The sequence below is a fragment of the Pinus tabuliformis genome, chromosome 1_2 (genome assembly GCF_031772625.1).
Source record: "Pinus tabuliformis cultivar Carrire ecotype Pingquan chromosome 1_2, CPIR1, whole genome shotgun sequence".
Lineage (NCBI taxonomy): Eukaryota > Viridiplantae > Streptophyta > Pinopsida > Pinales > Pinaceae > Pinus > Pinus tabuliformis.
Genome location: NC_142298.1, coordinates 814,284,011 through 814,297,566, shown reverse-complemented (window position 1 = coordinate 814,297,566; position 13,556 = coordinate 814,284,011).

Below are 13,556 nucleotides of genomic sequence, written 5' to 3'. Positions count from 1 at the left end.
CGGAGCCATAAAAGCAGCGGTGTCAACATTGAGCCTCAATTGCCAAAATAAAAGCAACGGTGTCAGCGTCATTTGCCAAAAATTTGCAAAAACAAATTCTCTAAAATAATTTTATAATTTTCATTTATTTTTATTAAAAATATTAAAAAATAGAATATATTTAAAATTATAATTGTAAAAATAATTTTATTTAATATTGTAAAATTTTTTTTTTATTAAAATTTTAAAATATTTTAATTGAGTTTAACTTAGATAGTTGGTGAAATAGTTATTATTTTCATGAGGTTTAAGTTTTGTAAGTTTGCATGTTTAAGACATAATTGTTTAGCTCTATTAAGTGAGTATGCACTCTTTACAAAGAGAAATGCTATTTTTTTTTTTTTTTTTTTAACAATTTTAATGTGGAAAATTTAAACCTTCTACAAAAATATGTGATATAATTGTTAAAGTTATTTAATTTGACAAGTTGTTTTGTTTTCACATTCCAAACTTATATTTTTAAAAGTTGAAAAAACACAATTAATTATTTTTATTTTAGTATTGACAATTTTAATAAATTATTTTTATTTTTTAAAAACTAAAATAAAATTAATTTAATTAAAAAGAAAAATCTATATTACACAATAATTGAAAGGTAAAGGAAATTTGAATCAAGATATATATTCAAATTTGGGAGGTCGATAAGCGGTCTATAGTTTCGCGTAATTGGGTTTTGGGTATCGTGGGGATGTCCATAAGGATGATATTCTCATTTATTATTCCTTTGACACTTATGAATTTTGGTAGGTTTGGGCAGATCGACCTGGATATTTATGGAGCATATTTGATATGGGTCTAGAGGAAGAGTCTTTGAAGCATGATGGGAGCCAAGTGGTGAGAGTGTTGGTCAGCTTGCCCCAGCTTCGAGCAAATGTCACAAGTTCGACAGGTGATATGATAGAGACTTCTGACCGACACTTGTAGGCTTGAATAAGGACCCCAAAGCTCAAAGCAAGGGCAAGGGATTTGGTGGAGGAACACACATCTTTCTACCACAAAGAGGTTTTGCCAATCACTTTGACATTTTCTGAGGAGGGTTTTCGACCAAAGCTTGTGGTGGATACAGGCAACAGCTTGGATTTTCCTTTGGGCAATAGGTTGTAGAGTTCTTTCTTGAAGGGATTAGAGGCATCTCATGGGGAAGAGGGTTTGGTTGGTAGTATGGTTTCCAATGCTCTATTTCTCCCTAAGAATCTCCACGACCTAGAGGGTTCATCCTTTGTGTGACACCCTCCTCCCACATCTACGCAAGTAACTAGCCAACGAAGGTAAACATGAGACGAGAGGCTACTATGATTGGATTCGACCTCCTATGTGACCTTAAGGAAGTGGAATCAATAAAAACATCACACACAGTCATCCAACATCAGCTTCAGAATCCTTAGGAGACATGTCAGCCACTTAGACAGCCTATCCCTAGGTCCTACTGATGTTCTAGACATCTTAGGCCTCAGTCGCTCTCAAGCTCTAGGCAAGGGAGCGACCAGAAACAGAAAGTCCCTCTCATAGGCTTTCCTGCTAGCGACCATAGACTAAAATTGTCAGTTTTGTGCCAATGACCCTGGGATTTAAGCCATTTTTTTAGGCCCAGAGCCCAGGTCACTGCCCAAAATGGAGTGATAGCTTAAAATCAGTAAAATTACAAGGAAACAATGATTCAAAAGCTTTAATTTGAACAAGACCTTAACCAGACCCCCACTAGCCATGACAGTCATTTCGTCAAACATATCATCAACATGTAACCTACAGGTGTAAACAACATAATTAAGTGTAGGGATCTCAAACTTATCTGAGAATTTCTATGAACCACTGTTCCCTCATGTCATTTATTGTATTATCATCTATTAGGCCATAGATACAATATCCATTCATTTACAAGTAAAAACATGTTGAGAGCCATACATAGCTGTTGTCATAAAACATATATATAACCAACATAATAGGGACATAAATATCATAAGCATATCAGCCATAAAATCCACATATACATCAATACATTTACACATGAATATCAATGGAATGAATTTCTCATTAATGCATGCAATAATCAACCGGAGATGGGACTACCATGTTCCACCCAACCATAGAATGGCCGAGCCAAATCTCTTTTTAGCTATTCACCCCCATGCCATATTCCAAGCATGAATGTGGGACTCAAACCAAAAGAACCAACTAGGGCATACCGAGGCTAAACCACCTCACCCTCATCAATATAAACTAGGCTTTACCGTAATCCATCTCGGATCACTAGGCCAACACAATGAACACATCATAACAGGCTTTACCATGATCTCCACCCAATCACTAGGCCAAACAAGCATGGATGCCACTAGATTTCTCCACCTACACTGTGAGGAATTTTCTTGTCTCCTAGTCTCTCAGGCTTTACCACAATCCAAACCTGGATCACTAGGCCCTAAACCGAGACCCACTCTCCAGGCTTTACCGCATATCCCAAACCCAGGATTACTAGGCCCAACAGAGAGCAAACCACCTCTTGGCTTTACTGTATATCCTACCATTCACCGACAAGGATTCTTAGGCCCACCGAGGTAACACAATCATGGTTTTACCACAACCCATAGTTTGGCTCAGGGATCACTAAGCCAGTGGCTTTACCATGATCCACAGTCCAGTTCAAGGACCACTAGGCCATGTGCTCTATCATTTGGAGATCCACCCCACTTAGCTTCGAATCCATCCGACAATCCAGCTCAACCAAAACATGAGAACCCATCAAACCATGGTTATCCGGAAATGGAAAGGCTAGGTTGAAAAACATTGTTACACCTGTAAAAACCTATGCCATGATAGAAATGGCATAAAAACAAAATTAATTATAATATATATAAACAAAATTTAATTATTATTATAATTTCTATATAATTTAACGATTAATTTCACCATAAAAACATGAGCTATCCATTAAAAAATTTCAAGTAATGATGCTATAATTCCACCTGTCAGCACAGACAATAAAACATGGGAGTGGGAGCGAAGCCATAAAAGCAGCGGTGTCAACGTCGAGCCTCAATTGCCAAAATAAAAGCAGCGGTGTCAGCGTCATTTGCCAAAAATTTGCAAAAACAAATTCTCTAAAATAATTTTATAATTTGCATTTATTTTTATTAAAAATATTAAAAAATAGAATATATTTAAAATTATAATTGTAAAAATATTTTTATTTAATATTGTAAAAAAATATTTTTATTAAAATTTTAAAATATTTTAATTGAGTTTAACTTAGATAGTTGGTGAAATAGTTATTATTTTCCCGAGGTTTAAGTTTTGTAAGTTTGCATGTTTAAGACATAATTATTTAGCTCTATTGAGTATATACTCTTTACAAAGAGAAATGTTGATTTTTTTTAATTTCTTTCTCTAACAATTTTAATGCGGAAAATTTAAACCTTCTACAAAAATATGTGATATATTTGTTAAAGTTATTTAATTTGACAAGTTGTTTTGTTTTCACATTCCAAACTTATATTTTTAAAAGTTGAAAAAACACAATTAATTATTTTTTATTTTAATAAATTATTTTGATTTTTTTAAAACTAAAATAAAATTAATTTAATTAAAAAGAAAAAGCTATATTACACAATAATTGAAAGGTAAAGGAAATTTGAATCAAGATATATATTCAAATTTGGGAGGTCGATAAGGGGCCTATAGTTTCGCGTAATTGGGTTTTGGGTATCGTGAAGATGTCCATAAGGACGATATTCTCATTTATTATTCCTTTGACACTTATGAATTTTGTTAGGTTTGGGCAGATTGACATAGATATTTATGGAGCATATTTGATATGGGTCTAGAGTAAGAGTCTCTAAAGCGTGATGGGGGCCAAGTGGTGAGAGTGTTGGCCAGCTTGCCCCAGCTTCGAGCAAATGTCACAAGTTCGACAGGTGATATGATAGAGACTTTTGACCCACACTTGTAGGCTTGAATAGGGACCCCAAAGCTCAAAGCAAGGGCAAGGGATTTGGTGGAGGAACACACATCTTTCTACCACAAAGAGGTTTTTCCAATCACTTTGAAATTTTCTGAGGAGGGTTTTCGACCAAAGCTTGTGGTGGATACAGACAACATCTTGGATTTTCCTTTGGGTTTTCATCCTTTGTGTAACACCCTCCTCCCACATCTACGCAAGTAACTAGCCAACTGAGGTAAACATGAGACGAGAGGCTACTATGATTGGATTCGACCTCCTATGTGACCTTAAGGAAGTGGAATCAACGAAAAATCACACACAGTCATCCAACATCAGCTTCAGAATCCTCAGGAGACATGTCAGCCACTCAGACAGCCTATCCCTGGGTCCTACTAATGTTGTAGACATCTTAGGCCTCAGTCACTCTCAAGCTATAGGCAAGGGAGCAACCAGAAACCCAAAGTCGCTCTCATAGGCTTGCCTGCCAGCGACCAGAGACTAAAATTGTCAGTTTTGTGCCAATGACCCCGGGATTTAAGCCATTTTTTCAGGCCCAAAGCCCAGGTCACTGCCCAGAATGGAGTGATAGCTTAAAATCAGTAAAAGTACAGGGACACAATGATTCAAAAGCTTTAATTTGAACAAGACCTTAACCAGACCCCCACTAGCCATGACAATCATTTTGTCAAACATATCATCAACATGTAACCTACAGGTGTAAACAACATAATTAAGTGTAGGGATCTCATACTTATCTGAGAATTTCTATGAACCATTGTTCCCTCATGTCATTTGCTGTATTATCATCTATTAGGCCATAGATACAGTATCCATTCATTTACAAGTAAAACATGTTGAGAGCCATACATAACTGTTGTCATAAAACATATATATAACCAACATAATAGGGACATAAATATCATAAGCATATCAGCCATAAAATCCACATATACATCAGTACATTTACACATGAAAATCAATGGAATGAATTTCTCATTAATGCATGCAATAATCAACCGGAGATGGGGCTACCACGTTCCACGCGACCATAGAATGGCCGAGCCAAATCTCTTTTTAGCTATTCACCCCCATGCCATATTCCAAGCATGAATGTGGGACTCAAACCAAAAGAACGAACCAGTGCATGCCGAGGCTAAACCACCTCACCCTCATCAATATAAACTAGGATTTACCGTAATGCATCTCGGGTCACTAGGCCAACACAATGAACACATCATAACAGGCTTTACCATGGTCCCCACCCAATCACTAGGCCAAACAAGCATGGATGCCACTGGATTTATCCACCTACAATGTGAGGAATTTTCTTGTCTCCTAGTCTCTCATGCTTTTCCACAATCCAAACCTGGATCACTAGGCCCTAAACCGAGACCCACTCTCCAGGCTTTACCGCATATCCTAAACCCAGGATTACTGGGCCCAACAGAGAGCAAACCACCTCTTGGCTTTATTGTATATGCTATCATTCAAAGACAAGGATTCCTAGGCCCACCGAGGTAACACAATCATGGTTTTACCACAACCCATAGTTTGGCTCAGGGATCACTAGGCCAATGGCTTTACCATGATCCACAGTCCAGTTCAGGGACTACTAGGCCATGTGCTATATCATTCGGAGATCCACCCCACTTAGCTTCGAATCCATTCGGCAATCCAACTCAACCAAAACATGAGAACCCATCACACCATGGTTATCCGGAAATGGAAAGGCTAGGTTGAAAAACATTGTTACACCTGGAAAAACCTATGCCATGATATAAAAGAACCACATGCAATGCCATGCATGCCAAATCTAGCAAGGAAAATACACATGCAAGTCGATACTTGCAACGAAGCTTGTTGTAACTGCTTGATCCTGCCTTTCCCCACTTGATCTTTACTTCCTCTTGCCTTCTTTGCCTTTCTTGCTCCAATGCCAAAGTGCTGCTAGAAAACTCTATGTCCAAGGGTGAGAGAGAAAGAGAGAGATGATAATGAGAGAGATCCAAAACTCAACTGACAAAAGGTTACCAACTGATCCTCAGAAGCCTTTTTATGAATGAGGCCTTTTTTTTATTTATAATTTTCCATTATTTTCCTTCAATTTTCTCCTCACATGCAACATGTGACCTTTCACCTTCCTTTTCTCCTAATTTCCATTATTTTCAAAAATAAATGTGCCAAAAATGTCATTTGTCTTTCCAAAGCCTTAGCCATTGCCTTTGCCAATTTCCTTAGCCATAAACAATCAAATGAACACCCACTAGGATGTCCTGCCCAACGTTCAGCTTGGAATAAGTGTCTCATCCACCGTGGTTATTACTTTTGCCTTTATTTACTTTTATTACATGGAATTTTCATCAGTGTTGTTACATAACCCTCTCCCTTGGGGGAGCAACATCCCCGTTGTTCAATGACACCTATAACCAACAAGACTGCTGAAAATAAAACATATTGCCCATGGAGATTTATAACACAACTTACTGCAGCATTTACAATGAATGACTTGCTCACAAGAAAAAAATCATGACAACATGACCAGATAACAACCATACTGCATGCTGGAGCTTTATAACACATCTCATTACAGTATTTACAATAACCACATATACACATATGCACATTTGCTAAACCAGCAAATAAAAGGATGCGATGCATGCATCCACAACAACGGAATCCAGAGGCTCACACCTCCACCCTCAAAGTAATACCAGGATTCACCTCCTTCCAAGGAAGTCTAGAATCGACTGCAAAGTTAAATCCGCATCCAATTTCCAACACTCCAATCCTGTGCCACTTGTCCTTTCAGCGAATAGTTACCAGCTCATTGTTCCAGGGTGCACTCCCAATGTGCATGTGATTCCATATGGCAATGTTAATGACCAAAACCAATATATATGCGACCTTCCCTTCTATGCTACACAGTCCCTCGGGAAATCCGGTCACCCCCTTCCATGAAATCACTCACCTTCCAAGTTCCCTAGCATCCCCTATCCCGGGCGATCCATCCCTTGGCAAGGCTTCCTCACATCGAAAGGTCAAAAAACCAAGGCATACACCTGCCTCAAAACCATCATACCAGTCATAGCATGCTCATGGAAATCAATGAACACTATTGGGTACTAGTGTCCCACAATGGCCCTGCTCCTGAAGTGCTTTACCAGCATACTGCTGCCTATTCCAATTTATTTCACTGTTGTTGCTAATTCTTGCAATCGATTTCAACCATCCAACTAAGAATTTTTGTGATTCATGTACCAAGCACATAACTTCCATTAGATTCAAAATAAATTGAAATAACTTCAAACCATACTTCATTGGTAGCTCGTCAATAAGGTATACTTGCAATCATGTTTACTTCCAGTCACAACAAGTCAAACTAGCATCTTTGACCAAATCATCATGTATAAACATATCACATTAGGTTAGCTCAAACACAACCATCATAGATCAACATCATAAATCACATGTAACGATCATAGATCATATATAATCATCATATACCATAATCATAAATCACGTGCATAATAAAACTAAATAAAATGTTGATACTTATCCTTTCCTCAATCCTTAGCTTCTACCCTGGTCTTTATTCTGTATGCACTCCGGATCGGTTGCCACACCAGAAAAACACCCAATGCCTTCTCCTAAAATATGTGCATGTACACATAGTGTGCATCACACACATACAACTGCACACATCATACAACACCATGCAATACATGCATCTACACTAGTACCACATGTACACAATACCACCCATACATTGCAACCACTTTCACAACGTCTACACAGTGCCTCATGTACATTGCACCATTTGTACAACGTGTACAATACCACATGTACACAATACCATGCGCACGACAGGTACGTGGCACCACATGTAAACAATGCCACACGCATGACATGTACACATCACCGCCTGCACACAGCGCCACTTGTACAACATGTACACAACACCATATGCACACAACACCACTTATACAATCATGCACACAACGTCATATGTACATGGCGCCACATGTACAACATGCATGCAACACCACCTATACATAACACTGCATATCCAACATGTATATAGCATCATCTATACACAATGTTGCATATCCAATCATGCACACAACACCAAATGTAATATTCACACAACACTATTTGTACCATCATGTACATAACACTGCATAAACAATAGGTACACACACTATATATACACAACACTGCATGTGCACACATCATAGATGCAACACATACAACATACACAGCATATGCACAACAGTAGTATCACACACCCAAAACCACATTGTCCTTACCAAGAAACCTTGCTTCCAGTGTCTTATCCATGCTTATCATAGCATGTCACAGATCACACTGCTTTCATTTTGTTGATGTATCCCTTAGTATAACATGTCCATAACATAAGCATAGGCATAATACAAGCATACAATATAAATTCATATTCACATGATACTGACTTCATATATTTGTCATGACTACTCTTCCCACTTGATTCCTCATAGCCAAGAACTTCTTCATGCCATTCGACTGCATAGGCAATCATTCCGCCACAAGAACAATTCTTGATGATATGTCGGACAGTGACATAGATACATGGCTATATACATACATATATGTAAACATTATCATAAACAATCATGATCCTATCAGACAACGATATGCATACATACATATATATACACATAAATGTTAGCATTAATAGTCATGATCCATAACGACCCTGTCAAACATGACATACATACACACCTACACGTATACATATATAAACATCAACATAATCATGATCATGACGCAATTACTAGATATCAAGGTCAAGGTTTAAGAGAACTTCCTTTATTCATGAAACACATGAGAAACATTAAGAATAGTCGTTCCCAACATAGTCAAGGCATCTAACGCCTCATATCCATTTACTTTACCTTTTTGGTTACCTTTCTCATGACTTTACTGCCACCGTCCATTTACCACAATGGACCCTAGCCAGTCCAACTGACTATAATAGTCTTACCTTCCGCTGCACTTACTCATGCACCGAGCTTCATATGTGTCTTACATTACTTATTGGGTACCACACAACTCTCCCCGAGCTCCATTAACTTTACTCTTTCCAAACCAATTCCCAAGACTCAAAACAATAACAGGAAAGAACAAAAACAACAACAACAAGACCATGAAAACCAAAAGTAATACAACACTGCAACAAAGTGGCATAGCTATGCACTAGACACAATCAAAATCGAAAATCAAGCACAACAATCACAAAATACCAAAAGCACAAGACTAACAATAGACATCATGACTCAATCCCCATGGTTCCCAAGGAAAGCTCGACCTGAGCCTTCTTCGAGATTTCATGACAACCTCTCTTGCCATGCAACTCCCTGCATCATGTTTTCATTAACACATAATTGTTAGTGCATAAACATAACAATACACCAATTACCTCATCTGGTTGTGCCAAGCACGTTGCTTGCAACTAAGCACATCCACGCCATCTCTCAAGGGACTCCAATCCTTTGACAAATCCACCTATAACTAAAGACTAGATAATATACATGTCAAGTACATGTTCATGAATATAACATGTATCCACATAATGTCAGACAAGATTAAGGTTAAGAAGACTTCATGTATGCAAAGCACTCATTCATTTGGAATTAGGGTTTCCAAACATAGCCAAAGGAATTCTTGCCCAATTCCTTTCTTTTACCTTTACCCTGCTGCAATTGAGTCTTACTATGTACTGTCACGTCACCAAACTATTAGTTATATAAACACATCAATTATTACCTTGTCACACTAATGCCAAGCATGTTTCTTGCAACTTCTCACACATGTCAACCACATGTTCCAAATATCAAGACAATCATATCTATTACTTTGAAATCAACCTTTACCAAAATTAACAATCATGTCATAATCCATAGTCAACTCATAGTCATTAGACATAATGCTATAACTGTCAACTACATTTGAGTACATATCAACTGTCTCAACGCATATGTTAGTACAATCATCTTAAAACAAGATCATTTGAACACATACTCATATTATGCAATAAATCAAACATTCAACAAACTTGCAAACATACCATGTTAACTAAATTAACTAGATGACCTAATCAAACAGTCAAGCACCACATATATGACATAAGCAAACTCGTACCTTAATGTATCTCAGAGGAGGCAATCTTGTCTGCACAATCAATCCATATTAGTCGAGATATCTTCACAATATATTAACCCAAACATAAATAATATCATGATATCCAAATAGTCACTAGCTAGCATGTTTACATCATGACTCCACAATTATCATTCACACCTATGCAAAGTCAATCTAGATTAATACAACACCATATCACAAATATGTCAGCTCATACCTAAATGTCATAACCCTAAGCATCTGCATAGGCTAATCCAATTTATCATGATACATTTAACATCAAGATATTAATGTAATAACCCTAGTCATCAAGTTAACTATCATTTAACAAGAACAAGTTAGCTTATAAGATACTTCATCAATAACATATAATATAATCATCAAGTTATCTAATATAAAACAACAATAGAAATGGATACAACTATAGGTTACTATCATTCTTGACTATCTGACACATGTGCATATAACTACACTAATCAACTAATATCTATCATGAATGTAACCATAACATCAAAAGACATGTACATAAACCTAATGTATATAAACCTAATCCATATAATAATCCTTGACTTACATACCTGCATGCCAAACATATAATACCTGTATGATGATCTGCTCTTACCCCAAATTCCAATGTTGCAACCTCATTATGATGATATGCATCTCCTTCTCTATCTCAACCAACACATTAGCATCATAACATACCAATATCACCTTGATGACCTAAATTGCATACCATGACTTCACAAGGCATGTTTGACCTACTATTCATGCATAACTATAACCAAGACCATACATGCATGACAACTGCATATAGACATATAACACATGAGTACCAAACCATATTCACATCATTCTAGCTAGAGTCCAGTCATCAATGCATGACCATATCAACTTCACAAACCATGACCTCATGCATGACAACAACCATTACTCCATTGTACACATTGCTACATGCATAAGAAATTCCTACTCAACTACACATACACATGAACGTATGTAGTCGAGCATAAGCGATCAATTCTTGTAACAAACCTACAAGACTGATACATGTAATCAAACATACAAGAATGCAAACTAACATACAAGGATGTAATCAAGTGACATATAAAAACATGTAAGCGACATATAACGATATGTAACTAGTCATATACTCATGATGATGCATTCCACAAAATCACCATCAAGTTCCTCATGACAACCTTACTACAACTATGATCAACATTATGCAATGCAACAAGCACATGGAATGCAAGTGTAAGAGACACACATGCAACTGACATGCATCCATGACCAACATACACCACCCATCCAATCCAAGGGTGAACCATGCTCTGATACCACTCTGTAAAACCCTCCTCCCACATCTACCCAAGTAATTAGCCAACCGGGGTAAACATGAAACAAAATGCTACTATGATTGGATTCGACCTCCTATGTGACCTTAAGGAAGTGGAATCAACATAAACATCACACACATTCATCCAACATCAGCTTCATAATCCTCAGGAGACATGTCAGCCACTCAGAAAGCCTGTCCCTGGGTCCTACTGATGTTCTAGACATATTAGGCCTTAGTCGCTCTCATGTTATAGGCAAGGGAGTGACCAAAAACCCAAAGTCGCTCTCATGGGCTTGCCTGCCAGTGACCAGAGACTAAAATTTCTAGTGACCCCAAGATTTAAGCCATTTTTTCAGGCCCAGAGTCCAGGTCACTGTGCAGAATGGAGTGATAGCTTAAAATCAGTAAAAGTACAGGGAAACAATGATGCAAAAGCATTAAGTTGAACAAGACCTTAACCAGACCCCCACTAGACATGACAACCATTTCGTCAAACATATCATCAACATGTAACCTACGGGTGTAAACAACAAAATTAAGTGTAGGGATCTCATACTTATCTAAGAATCGCCATGAACTATTATTCCCTCATGTCATTTGATGCATTATCATCTATTAGGCCATAAATACATTATCCATTCATTTACAAGTAAAAACATGATGAGAGACATACATAGCTGTTGTCATAAAACATACATATAACTAGCATAATAGGGACACAAATATCATAAGCATATCAACCATAAAATCCACATATACATAAGTACATTTACACATGAAAATCAAGGGAATGAATTTCTCATTAATGCGTGCAATAACCAATCGGAGATGGGACTACGTTCCACCTGACCATAGAATGGTTGAGCTAAATCTCTTTTCAGCTGTTCACCCCCTGTGCCATATTCCGTGCATGAATGTGGGACTCAAACCAAAAGAACCAACCAAGGCATACCAAGGATAAACCACCTCACCTTCATCAATAGAAACCAAGCTTTACCGTAATCCATCACGGATCACTAGGCCAACACAATGAAAACATCATAACAGGATTTACCGTGATGTCCACTCGATCACTAGGCGAAACAAGCATGGATGCCACCAGATTTCTCCACCTACACCATGAGGAATTTTTCTGTCTCCTAGTCTCTTAGGCTTTACTGCAATCCAAACCCAAATGACTAGGCCCTAAATCGAGACCCACTCTCCAGTCTTTACCGCATATCCCAAACCTGAGATTACTAGGCCCAACGGAGAGAAAACCACCTATTGGCTTTACAGTATATCCTATCATTCATAGGCAAGGATTCCTAGGCCCACCGAGGCAACACAACTCTGGCTTTACCGCAACCCACAATTTGACTCAGGGGTCACTAGGCCATTGGATTTACTGTGATCCACATTCTGGTTTAGGGACCACTAGGCCATGTGCTCTATCATTCAGAGATCCACCCCACTTAGCTTCGAATCCATCCGGCAATCTAGCTCAACCAAAACATGAGAACCCCATCACACCATGGCTATCCGGAAATGGAAAGGTTAGGCTGAAAAACATTGTTACACCTAGAAAAACCCATGCCATGATACAAAAGAACCACATGCAATGCCATGCATTCCAAATCTAGCAAGGAAAATAAACATGCAAGTTGATACTTGCAATGAAGCTTGTTGTAGCTACTTGATCCTGCCTTTCCCCGCTTGATCTTTACTTCCTCTTGCCTTATTTGCCTTTCTTGCTCCAATGCCAAAGTGCTTCTAGAACACTCTAAGTGTCCAAGAGAGAGAGAGAGAGAGAGAGAGAGAGAGAGAGAGCTCCAAAACTCAACTAACAAAAGGATACCAACTGATCCTTAGAAGCCTTTTTATGAATGAGGCCTCTATTTTCTTCATTTTCCATTATTTTCCTTCAATTTCATCCTCACATGCAACCTGTGACCTTTCACTTTCCTTTTCTCCTAATTTCCATTATTGTAATAAATAAATGTGCCAAAAATGTCATTTTTCCTTTCCAAAGCCTTAGCCATTGCCTTTGCTAATTCCCATAGCCATAAACAATCAAGTGAAGAC